This window comes from Azolla caroliniana, unplaced genomic scaffold, assembly GCF_043228905.1.
Source record: "Azolla caroliniana isolate FFs.n. ecotype wild unplaced genomic scaffold, voAzoCaro1.0.p SCAF_18, whole genome shotgun sequence".
In the NCBI taxonomy this organism is placed as follows: Eukaryota; Viridiplantae; Streptophyta; class Polypodiopsida; order Salviniales; family Salviniaceae; genus Azolla; species Azolla caroliniana.
Window position 1 is genome coordinate 2,755,073 of NW_028230453.1, and position 12,749 is coordinate 2,767,821.

A 12,749-nucleotide genomic window follows, 5' to 3' on the forward strand; every position below is an offset into this window, starting at 1 on the left:
CAACTTGCGAGAGTTGTCAGATGCACTCGGTAGTCCGACACCGGGACGGGCTTCACCCTACGTACCCTCCGACTATCCACTTCAAATGGATGGTAGATCTGGTGACGATGCCGATGGGGGTAGGACAGATGCGGTATCTAGTCCTAGCGCGGGAAGACCTGACGAACCAGGTGGAAGGCCGGGCCCTTCAGAACAAGACGACCGCGGCCGTGTGTCGGTTCCTAGTCGAGGACGTGATATGCCGGTACGGGTGCGTCGGGAAGATCGTGGCTGACCGAGGGGAGTTGGACGCCGAAGAGGCCGCGGAGCTGTTCGACCGGCTTGGAGTCAAGCTCTCGCTCACCACTGCGTACAATCCGGAGGCGAATGGGAAGGTGGAGCGCGGACACGGACCGATCGTCAAGGCGTTGATTCGGGCATGCGGAGGCCGAGTCGGTAACTGGCCGCAGCTGCTACCTTATGCTTTGTGGGCCGACCGGACTACGCACAGTTCGGTAACCGGGTACATGCCGACAGAGCTCATGTTCGGCCAGAAGCCGATCATGCCGATTGAACGGACGATCTCCTCGTGGGCAACGGTCGACTGGAGGGACGAGATGAGCCGGGAGGAGTTGTTGGTCGCACGTATACGACAGCTCGAGCGGAGGCCGGAGGACGTGGCACTGGCTACGGAGAAGCTCCGGGTGGCGAGGACGAAGAACAAAGCCCGGTTCGACCGAACGCACCGGCTACGACCGAAGAAAATCGAAGAAGGTGACTGGGTGCTCGTCTACGACAGCAGCCTCGACAACCAGCACCGAGCCACACGGAAGTTCGCACGAAGGTGGTTCGGGCCTTACGTGGTACGGAGCGCCAATGACAACGGGACATATCACCTGGCGGAACTTGACGGCACGAGAATGGCGATACCGGTTGCAGGGAAGCGGATCAAAGCGTTCAAGAAGCGACACGACGACGAGCCAGACCCGGCTCTCCTGGTCGGCAGTGACGAACGATCCGAAAATGAAGAAGAACCGACGGGCGAGGAATGAAGACGGGCCGGTTTTCTCTGTCCCAACTCTCTTGGCGCATACCGGAGGATGCGCGGTTAGGTGGGGGCGGATGTCGTGAAGAAAACCGTCCATAGGCGGAATCGGCGCACCAAGGCGTGGGAACCGGTTCTTCACGCGCGCACGCTCCGAGTTGTACATAGAAACGAATTGAGAGGATAATCGGCAGGAACGGGCCCTAACTCAAGTGGAGACAAAGACCGCGCGAACAGTCTTTTCGGTCGCGCGCGCGAACTGTACGAGTCGGCGGCGTAACTACGCGGATCCGTGAAAAACGGAGCGGATCCCTGTCCAAAAGGGACAGGGAATAAAGCTGACACAACGGCCTGTTCGTCGGCCTATATAAGGAGCGGGAAAGAGCTGTTGCAGGGATCTCGCGCGGAGAGGACGAAGTGCTGCCGAACCGATTTCGGAGCTTCTCTCTCACTCCTGCTTTCTCTGTCTTCTGCTCCATCGCGTACCCGTGCAGGTTTCGAGGAGGCTTGCGCTGTTCCGTGGAACGCCCCGAGTGCGTCCTGCGGCACCTCCGACCTGTTTTACCTTTCTGTGCGTCGCGACATACAGGGGTCGGCAGCTGTTCGCCGCCCTGTTCGTTTTCGTTAGTATCTATTTTGTGCCCCACCGTGGGTTGTAATACTTTAGTCTGCTATTTTTCTTGTATTCATAAGTACATATCTTTCGTTGTTGCGTCCATCTGCGTCGGCGTTTATTTGTGGTCTCTGTTTGTTGGGCCGTGTCCCTGTGCAATTGCCGGTTCTGCGCAATCGGATCTTCGGTTCTGTGTAATCGGGTCTCTCTCTCTTACTCCTCTCTCTCTTGCTCTTCGGTCCAAGACCCCCGTGGTCCCTCCTCCTTTCTACACGCAAGGGCGTAGTAACCCCGACAACGTACTACTACGCTTACGTATCCGAGACACAGACACTGAATTAGTCGCAGCTATACACAGAAACTCAGAGAAGATAGTATTTTATTATTAGGCATTGTTTTACATTTCCCAAAAATTACACGCACCTCCTTAAGAGGTTTTCTGCCCTTTATATATGCAGGGTCTAATTAGCCGTTCACGCGTGAACTGTTACATACGTTACGCTTATATAGTTTCTTATTCCTACGCTTTTGGCCGTCGGTTACTATTCCGCCGGACAATTGTGTGTGTGTGTGTGTGCAGGCGTCGGAGCCTGTCACTCGTCGGCTTGCCGGTTGTAACTCCTTGGTTTATATATACATATACGTTCGTTTTGTCTCCATTGTTCAACTCCTGTGAATGTGTGTCTGTGCACGTGCGAAGTACATTGGTAGCTTCCTTCCCCTCTTCTCATTCGGTTATTTCTCAGTCCAAGGCCCCCGTGGTCCCGCCTCGTTCTCCACGCACGCGCGTAACAACGTGACAACGCGTGCATGAACGGACTGCGTGGGATGGAGACCGGAAACAAGATCGCGTGTTGTGTAAGTCGAGAAATACTCTCTCAACGGAGTTATGTGGAACGATGCCCCGGAATCGATCACCGAAGTGCATTCTTCACTTTCAGGATTTGCACTTGTCTGCTCACAAATGAACAACAGTTCTTCATTGCTCGTAGCAATGGCCAAAGTGTTCTTCTCATCAGGAATCTTCATGGTTTCAACATTGTTTCCGACACTCTTATCTCTTCTGATGTGTCGACAATCCTTCTAGAAGTGTCCATGTTTTCCGCAATAGAAGCACACAGGCTTACCTCTGGACTTCGATGTAGCGTGGGACTTTTCTCTCCTTGGTGAACTTCTTTGCCAGTTCCTTCCTCTATCTGAATGTTGTCTTACATTCGACTCCGACTGAGCTAGGACTCCCTTGTCCTTCCTTCTTGCCTCCTCATTTAGGATGCTTGTCTTCATCGTTTGTAGAGACAAGTTCTCTTCTTGACAAGAGGTGCTGAGAGTAACCACTAGGTTCTCCCAGCTATCCGGCAGTGTGCACATCAACAAAATGGCCTCACATCATCCAGGGGGAACTTAGTTGCAGCAAGTTGGTTTACATACCCCATGAATGTGCTGATGTGTTCGATGATGCTCTCACCGTCTCTGTATTTCACCCGTACGATCTTTCTCATCAGTGAGGTTTTATTGAGCGCATTCTTCCTCTCATATAGGCCTGACAGCTTCTGCCACATCTCGTGGGCATTTGTGTCGTTCGCTACATGTTGCAAGACACTTACATCGACGCATTGTCAGATGGTGGCCACCGCCTTTTTGTTAAGAAGTTTCCAATCCAACTCCAATACCCCCTGGGTATATTTGCTCTGTCGACTGGCTCATACAGGTCTTTTACTATGAGTAAGTTCTCCATCTTTATCCTCTAGTTGGCATAGTTCTGTGAGTTTAGAACTATCATACCTGGGAAACCGCTCACACCTCCTTCCATGCTTGCACCTCAAGCTCTGATACCAGATTGTTGAGAAATGGTTCGGTCAAATCTCAATAAGCGAACTATGCTGAAATACGAATCACAGATATGCCAGAAAATAGAACAATGGTGCACAGAGATTTAACGTGGAAACCCTATAACGGGAGAAAACCACGGGAACAGAGCTTCACTATGTGTAGTGGATATACAACACAAAATGTTACAACATTCCTTCGAGTGTATCAGCCACACAAGGCTCTTGGCGTCTGCTATTACGCACACAACTATAGCGCCGCTCTCACTCACTCTCTGTCTCACACGCTCACGTGCTACTTCTGTTCTACTCACACACGCACCCGTTTGCCCTAAATGTATTTATACTAATACATTGTATGGGCTATTTACACATGTAGTCCCTACTACATATTATCACTATTATTATCATTACAATAATAATAATCAACCTATTTGAAAAAAGCCAGTTGACTCTTTTTTCGACTCTTCAGTTGTGGACTATTTCCGAATTGTCGGTTCTTCCCTGTCTTCTACTGTTGGCTCTCCTTGGTCCGATCAGTTGGCTTCTCCTCCCACTAGAGGGACATATTCCCAACACGATCGTCTTGTCTTTCCAGCATCTTCACCCATACCTTCATGGTGGACAAGTTACAGTTGAGACTGACCACCATCCCTTGCTTTCTCTTATCCATCGACCTCACCCCCCTGGCCTCTTGTTGCGATGGACGCTGGCACTCCAAGAATATCAATTTACCCTCTCCTATCAAAAAGATGCAACCAATTTGGTTACTGATAGTCTCTCTCACGCCGGCTTCCAGGCTGTCCAATTTCTCCTTGAGACATCCAATCTTCCGCTACCATTGCCACAACTAGCTACACTTCAACAACACGACCCCACCATCCAAAAGATAACCCATCAATTGTGCTCCCTCCAACCGTTTCCCTCACAACGACAGTTCATGCTCTGCAAAACTTGGTGTTCTTCATTCAAGCGCATCACGCCTTGTCTCTACATCCCTCCTGCCCTACAACAATAACAATAAATTATGCTTGAAGTATTACTAGCCCAACATGCAACACTCTGTCTCTACCTACATAAAACAATGTGCTTTGTGTCAACACATCAAACTTGGAGGCTAGCTAGCTGGAACGGTCCAACCCATCACCATCACATCACCTTTCGAGCTGGTCGGATGGGATTTCATGGGACCTTTTCCCGAAATCCTGAGGGGCAACATGTATATCCTGGTCATAACAGAATACCTCACCAGGTGGGTTGAAATTGTTGTCATCCCCGATGTCATTGCGCCAACAATTGCCTCCCAACTCTTGCAGAAGGTAATTTTTCAACATGGTTGCCCTGTCCAACTCTTATCTGATGAGGCCTGCCAATTCCATGGCGATGTCCTCAATGTTGTCGCAACTCAACTAGGTGTCCAACATGTGTGTACGTCCCCGTACCATCCGCAAACAAATGGCCTCACTGAACGCCTCAACAAGAGCCTCAAGTAGGAGATTTCCGCTTACATCTATCCATGCCACAAAACCTGGGATCAAATGTTGCCTTTTGTCACCCACGCCTACAAGACATCCATACAAGCATCAACGCATATCAACCATTTTCGAGTACTCTATGGGCGCGACCCTCGGCTCCCACCAGAATCATCCATTGACGTCCATTCCAAACCTGCCAACATGGATAATGCCACTTGGGGGCTCTATCTCCAACAAATGCTCCCCCTCCTTCGACAAGCCAGCTCCCGAAATCTACAAGTTGCACAACAACGTCAGAAGCGACGCTACAACGTGGGTCGAATTACCCCGACTTATGCTGATGGAACCAAAGTCCTTGTTTACTTCCCAGACGGTGGTGCGGTCTCAGCGAATCCCTCATGCACCAATGGATCGGTTCATTCTCCGTAGTTCGCGCCATCAAATCCACTTACTTGCTCTGATGTGATTCCAACGACCGATTCACCTCCGCCCATGTTGCTTGTATCTGTCGTGACTTGAGAATAGGAGAGAGAAAAATAAGATGACTGTAGAAGGTAGAGGGGGAGAGAGAGAGAGAGAGAGAGAGAGAGAGAGAGAGAACACTAGAAATGGAAAGAGAGTTTATATTATAAGAGAGCAAGGATTACAAAGAGTAGGCTAAGGGGCTACAAACTGGTGTTGAACCGAATGAGTTGTGATGAATGAATAGACACCTATTTATAGGTCCTTATGGAGTATTCTAGAATGTTCTAGAATATTTTAGATATTTATGATATTTAATATAATCATGGAATATCCTAGAATGTTCTAGAATACTCTAAATGTCTTGTAATAACTAATAATACATTATAACTATACATCATATATGTTAGTATAATGGTTAAAGGTCTAACATATAGACCAAGACGTCTTGGGCTCGAATCCTTGTAAGGCCAAAATGTATGTCGTCATGACAGTATCAAGCCCTACACTACCCCAAGCCTATCTTCTAGTACCCCTCCTTTCCCCATGGTGTAAAACTCCTTGTTTTTCTTAGAGGGGAAATGTGGTGTCCCTTTCGTGCGAGTGAATGCCTTTTAGCACACCACTAGTTTTAGCCCACCCTTTTAGCACACCCTTTTGGGACGCATGTAGCTAGGCCGGCCCAAAATGGGTACCTTTGTATCTTCTATAAATTGAACGATAAGTAAGAAGCTAGGCAAGTTGGTTGGGTTTCCTTTTATGTGGATTTCACAATATAACAAAGAGGACTTTGACAATAAAAAGGGGATATTTTACTTCACATTAAAAAGTAGACTTAGAGTAATAATATTTTTATAATGGATGTAAAACTTAATCGTATTTGTTTTATTTTTAATAAATAAATAAAAGGTTCAATAATTCCCCACTTTTTACTCTCCCACAAAATTTGATATTTTTATTTGTCATTAAAAAGGGAACCTCACACTAATAATATTTTTATAATAGATATAAAACTTAAAAGTATTTGTTTTGTTTTTCATAAAACAATGAATAAATAAATAAAAAGTAAAAAAATAAAAGGTTCATTGATTTCCCACTTTTTACTCTTCCTCGCATTTGCGAATGTTTCAATCATTCGTGTAAGAAAAATGCCCTCAAAGAATGATAAATACCATACTTTTGGATTAACTATTTATTATGTGGTAAATAAGCCTAAAAAATGAATAAAAAACATTAAAAAAACATTTTAAAAATGGGGAAAAAACAAAAAAAAACACAAGAATGTTTTAATAACATTCTCATTCGTTTTCCAACGTAGGAAAACGAATGTAATGTTAGACGAACACAAATTTTACGTACTATGGATGGGTGTATGTATGTATGTATATATGGATGGATGGATGGATGGATGAATGGATGCGATGTGTCTAAATACCTCCAAAAATTGAAGAGGGTAAGTGAGGGAATCATGAAGAGGGACGGTGCAGGTCACTCAACCGAGTGCGCATGCGATCTACACCATCCGATGCAGAATAAATTACGCTCATAGAAATGGTCACTTATTGGGGAGCCCGACTATGAGCCCCGCTCACTTATCAAGAGCCCGACTAGGAGCCCTGCTCATTAATCAAGAGTCGGGCTAGGAACCCTACTCATTAATGAGCAGTGACTATAAAAACCCTGAGAAAGTCATTTTGAACCTATTTTGAAAACAACGTATTAGGGTATTTGGAGGGAAGAATCAGAGAGGAGCACCACTTTCCACCATAATTAGAGAGGCACACCACTTTCCGCCAAAATCAGAGAGAGGAGCACCACTTTCCGCCGGAGAGCACTTCCCAACCACCTACCATCCTCATTCGATCAGCAAAACGAAAGCGATAGTAGGTATGTATTTTGATGGTTATTTCTATTTTTTACATCATTATCTCTTTTCTTTTCATTTACATTTGATCACATGGTTCCATATTCTAACATGGCAAGAGACTTAGTTGTTCCATTTTTCAAATGTGTCAATACATGCATTGTTATAATTTCACCATCAATATGAAGAAATGTTGAATAAGAAACAACAGGTCATTTTCTCTATGCTTCGATCTCTTGCACTTCTCGTCACCTTGGATATCCAATTGGGGTGGAAGTTTCTCGTGTGAAACTTATTGAGTGGGTATCCAAAAGGTTGGAGGATAAGTTTATGTATTGGAGGTCTCAATTTTGGCCTTTTCATGTACGACTTAAGGTGGTCCAATCGATTAGGGTCTCTATGGTCTCTTATTATCTTCCTTTGATCCCATGGTCAAAGAAAGCTCTTGAAATGTTGTCACGCTCAATGAGAATGTTGTTAGGGAAAAGAAAAGGGAAAAGTGCCTTGTCATGGTTGGCATGGGATCATGTTTGTACTCCGAACTGTCTTGGTGGGGCATCAATATTGAATCTATATGAGGATATGGTGGCTCGTCGATTTACTTTCATTCGATTCATGTTTGAAGGTGTACAACCTTGGACAAAAATGGTGGCATACTTTATAGAGAAGAACAGAATAAAACTTGGAAACATGAAGGTTGAAGCGAATTGGTGGAATGTAATTAATTCTGACAGGGATGTCAAATGTACAGGGTCTATGATAGTTAATCATTTGTTGACATCTTGGCAAAGTATGTTGGATTTTGTGGAATGGCATCCCCCACAAGACAGAGGATGTGCCAATTCATTACAAATGGAGGTTTTGGCAACATCAAGGTTGTTGAGGTGGGAAGGTAAACAAATTCTTAACCTCAATTTAATCGGATGGCTAGATTGGGTTTGGTAATAGTTAAGGATGCTATGTTGGTTTCACAAAGAAGATTAATGGCTTTTCGAACAATAAGATCAACATTTCGTATTCCAAAAGGTTATAACTTTATTTGGGATAAGTTGCAACAAATACTATCTTCGCATGAGCCAATTCTTGATTTAGATGGGCGATCTCAAGAGCTTGATTGGAGGTTTGTTGGAAATAAGAGATTGACTATGATCTCAACGAATGTTGCTTATCACAAGTTCATTGATGTCAAACATAAGTGGTTGGCAGAAAGGGTTATAAAGATATGGGGTTTTCATAAGCCCATTACTTGGTGGTTTCATGTGATCAAGGCAGGTTGGTGTTCTCGATTGATGCTTCGAGCCAAGGTATTTATTTGGAGAGTTATGGTTGGAGCTTTACCATTAGGGGATGCATTAAAAAAAAGAAACATTACTAAAGGATTGTGTTTCTTTTGTTCGGTGGAATTGGAACATAGTAAGCATCGATTTATTTCATGCCCGATGGCAAGGATGATTTGGAGGTGTATCAATTTAGTGTGGATGTCTCTAACAGGAGTAAGTCTATCTTCCTTCAATTGGGTTTTTGCACATATGGAGAACAATGAACCGATGCCTCATTTTTGCACATATGGGGAACAATGAACCGATTCCTTGTGTCAAGAAGAAAATCTGTCTCTACAAGTGGTAAAGACAAGTATATTGAACGAGGAGACAAGAAGGAAGGAGAAGGGAGTCCTGTCTCAGACGGAGGCAAATGTGGCACAATATTTTGGCAGAGGAAGAAGCAAGCAGAGGAGTCCACAAAAGAAAGACAAGTCTCATGCCAGGTCCAAGTCCAAAGGAAAGCTCACATGTTTTTATTGTGGAAAACATGGACACTTCCAAAAGGACTGTTGACACCTTAAGAAAGACAAAGGTGCTTGAAATGATGTCAAACCCAAAAGTATCTTTGAGGAGAAGGGCACTTCAACCGTGGCTACAAGTGAAGAAGAATTTATGTTCAATTGTGAGCAAGCGAGTGCAAACCTTGCAAATGCAGAGTGCACTTGGGTGATTGATTCCGGTGCATTGTTCCATATAACTCCCTCGAGAGAGTGCTTCTTGTCTAACACAGTCGGGGACTATGGCTATAGAAAAGATGGGAGATAATGGAGAATGGAAGATAGCTGGCATCAGAAGTGTATGCCTGACAACATTGACCAATTGTCGGTTGGTTCTTAGGGATGTTCGACATGTGCCCGATATCAGGCTGAATCTGATATCTACTGGAAGAATGGATGATAAAGGCTACAATGGTAGTTTTTGAAATCGCAAATGGAAGTTTTGCAAGGGAAGTTTCATAGTGGCTCGAGCACAAACATAGGGCACAATGTATGTGTTGGGAATCGACGCTTCGATTCACCTTCACCACTCGGCCACAACCGAGTAAGCGCGAATCAATGCAGCAGAAAATAGGAACCACAGAGAGAAACACACGAATGCACAGGGATTAACGTGGAAAACCCTATACGGGAAAAACCACGGGAGTACAAGACTCCAAACCAACACTATACAAAGAGAAGTATACAATGGCGAGCTGCAAGGCGACGACCTTGAGCTCGCTGTCCTCGCCACAGGCGGCGGAAATACACAGAGGCGTCATCCTCTTCCTCTCCCACGCTCTATCTCTCTCTCTCTCTCACGGCTGCTCACTCTTCACTCCTCTTGAGTGGAAAAACAGAAAAATGATAAAAAACAGTAAAACTGTTTGCCCTAAGTCATATTTATACATATATGACTTTGGGGCTATTTACAGCTATAGCCTCAGGGGCCCTTAGCAAAACGTATTCACGGATATGTCCCTGCATCCGGATCTCTCTCCGGGTACATTCGTCATCCGGCTCCGAAGCCGGGGTCTTCATCATCTGGTTCCGAAACCGAAACCGGGCTTGTCGGCATTCAGTCCGACATCCGACTATCCCATCCGAAGGGACCGTAATCCCAACAAACTCCCCCTTCACTTCGGCATGGGATGTCTCTCCAATCCGATCCTCTTCCGGCATGCTTCCAGCTTGTCGGGTGTGAGCACCTTGGTCAGCATATCCGACCCGTTCTCGTCCGTGTGGATCTTTGTCAGCACGAACTCCTTGTCTTCTATCCTTTCCCGGATCCAGTGATATCTTCGCTGGATGTGCTTCGTCCGGGAGTGATAGGCCGCGTTCTTCGCAAGGTGGATTGCACTCTGATTGTCGCAGTAGAGTCGGTACTCCTCCTGCCGGATACCGAGCTCTCTAATGAAGTCCTTCATCCATATTATTTCCTTGCCGGCTTCAACAGCCGCCATGTACTCCGCCTCCGTGGTTGACAACGCAACCGTCTTCTACAGCCTCGACTACCACGAAACGGCTCCCCCTGCATAGGTCATCACATACCCGGATGTGGACCGACTGGTATCTGCATCAGCTGACATATCCGAATCGGTAAAACCGGAGCCGAATCGGAGGCACACGTTTGCCGTGCCCTTCAGGTATCGGAGTATCCACTTGGCCGCGTTCCAATGCTCTTTGCCGGGATTGCTCATGTACCGGCTCACCACTCCGACTGCATATCCGATGTCCGGTCTCGTACACACCATGGTGTACATCAAGCTCCCGACGGCTGAGGCATACGGCACTTTCATCATATCCTCCTTTTCAGCCTTTGTCTTGGGACTTTGCTTGTTGGACAGCTTGCAGTTTGCCGGGAGGGTCGATCCGACCGGTCTTGCTTCCGACATGTTGAACCGTTTAAGCACCTTTGTCATGTACTTCTCCTGTGACAGCCACAACTGCTTCTTGCTCCGGTCCCGGATGATGTGCATCCCTAGTATTTGTCTCGCCGGACCCAAGTCCTTCATTGAGAAGGTTCGGTGAAGAGCCTTCTTCAACATCCGTATCTTGACCTGGTCCCGTCCGACGATCAACATGTCGTCCACGTACAGGAGGAGTATTAGAAAGTCTCCTCCTTCGAACTTCTTCACAAACACGCAGTGGTCGGACTGCGTTTTGAGGTACCCTTCGTCGGTCATGAAGGAGTCGAACTTCCGGTACCATTGCCGGGGAGCCTGCTTCAGTCCGTAAAGGCTCTTCTTCAACCGGCATACCAGGTGCTCCTTCCCTTTCTTCTCGAATCCTTCCGGTTGCTGCATGTAGATCTCTTCATCGAGGTCACCGTGAAGGAATGCCGTCTTCACGTCCATCTGTTCTACCTCGAGGTCCATGCTTGCCGCTATGCTCAGCACCGTCCGGATGGAGGTCATCTTCACTACCGGGGCAAATATCTCGTCGAAGTCGACGCCCTTCTTCTGCTGAAACCCCTTCACCACGATCCTGCCTTTGTATCTCGGGGGGTTTCCGGCATCTCCCGGTTTCAGCTTGAACACCCACTTGTTTCGAAGTGCCCGCTTTCCTTTCGGCAACTCCACAAGTTCATATGTGTGGTTCTCATGCAGGGAATCCATCTCGTCCTGCATGGCACTCAACCACCTGCGGCTCTGGGTGTCGTGCTTTGCTTCTTCAAAGCTCTCCGGCTCCCCCTCGTCGGTTAGCAGCACGTGCTCTGGATCCGGAAATCTCCGGGGGGCCCTCCTCTCTCTTAGAGGATATCTCCGTTCGGGAGCTTCGGTAACCGGTTCTTCCGATTCTTCTTCTTCATCCGAATCCATTTCGGGATCGGGGCCGGTTCCGGTATCATTTTCATCTTCTTCGGCCGGTTCTGTTTCTTCACCGTCTTCGGCCGGATCCTCGAGTGCTAACCGGTCCCTTGCCGGTCGGGACTGCTCCTCATAAAGTTGATCCTCACCGGTAGACTTGGAGCTCTTCATCTTCTTCTCCGACTCCCAGTCGGCGAGTGTCTTGTTCTCCATGAAGATGATATCACGACTCCGGAATATCTTCTTGTCAACCGGGTCCCATACTCGGTAGCCGAACTCGTCATCGCCGTAACCGAGGAATATGCATGGCCGGGTCTTTGGATCTAGCTTTCCTCTCCGGTCCTTTGCCACATGCACGTATGCGAGACACCCGAACACCTTCAGATGCCGGTAGGACACTTCCTTACCGGTCCACACTTTCTGCGGCGTGTCTCCGTCCAAAGGTACTGAGGGTGATCTGTTTATCACGTATGTCGCCGTCGACATTGCCTCAGCCCAAAACCCCTTGGGTAATTTCGCATGCGCCAGCATACTCCGGACCCTCTCCATTATGGTCCGGTTCATCCTCTCGGCCAGCCCGTTCAGTTCCGGCGTCTTCGGCACAGTAAACTCGAGTCGGATTCCCTTCGAGCGACAGTACTCCTGGAACTGCCCCCGGTATTCCCCTCCGTTATCCGCTCGTATCGCTTTCAGCTTCTTACCGGATTCCCTTTCCACTCTCGCGTGGAGTTCTTTGAAGACGCACAACACTTGGTCCTTTGTCTTCAACGGTGCCGTCCACAGCTTCCGGCTGTGATCATCAATGAATGTTACGAAGTACTGGGCTCCGCCATGTGACTTCGTTTCTACCTGACACACATCAGTGTGCACCAACTCC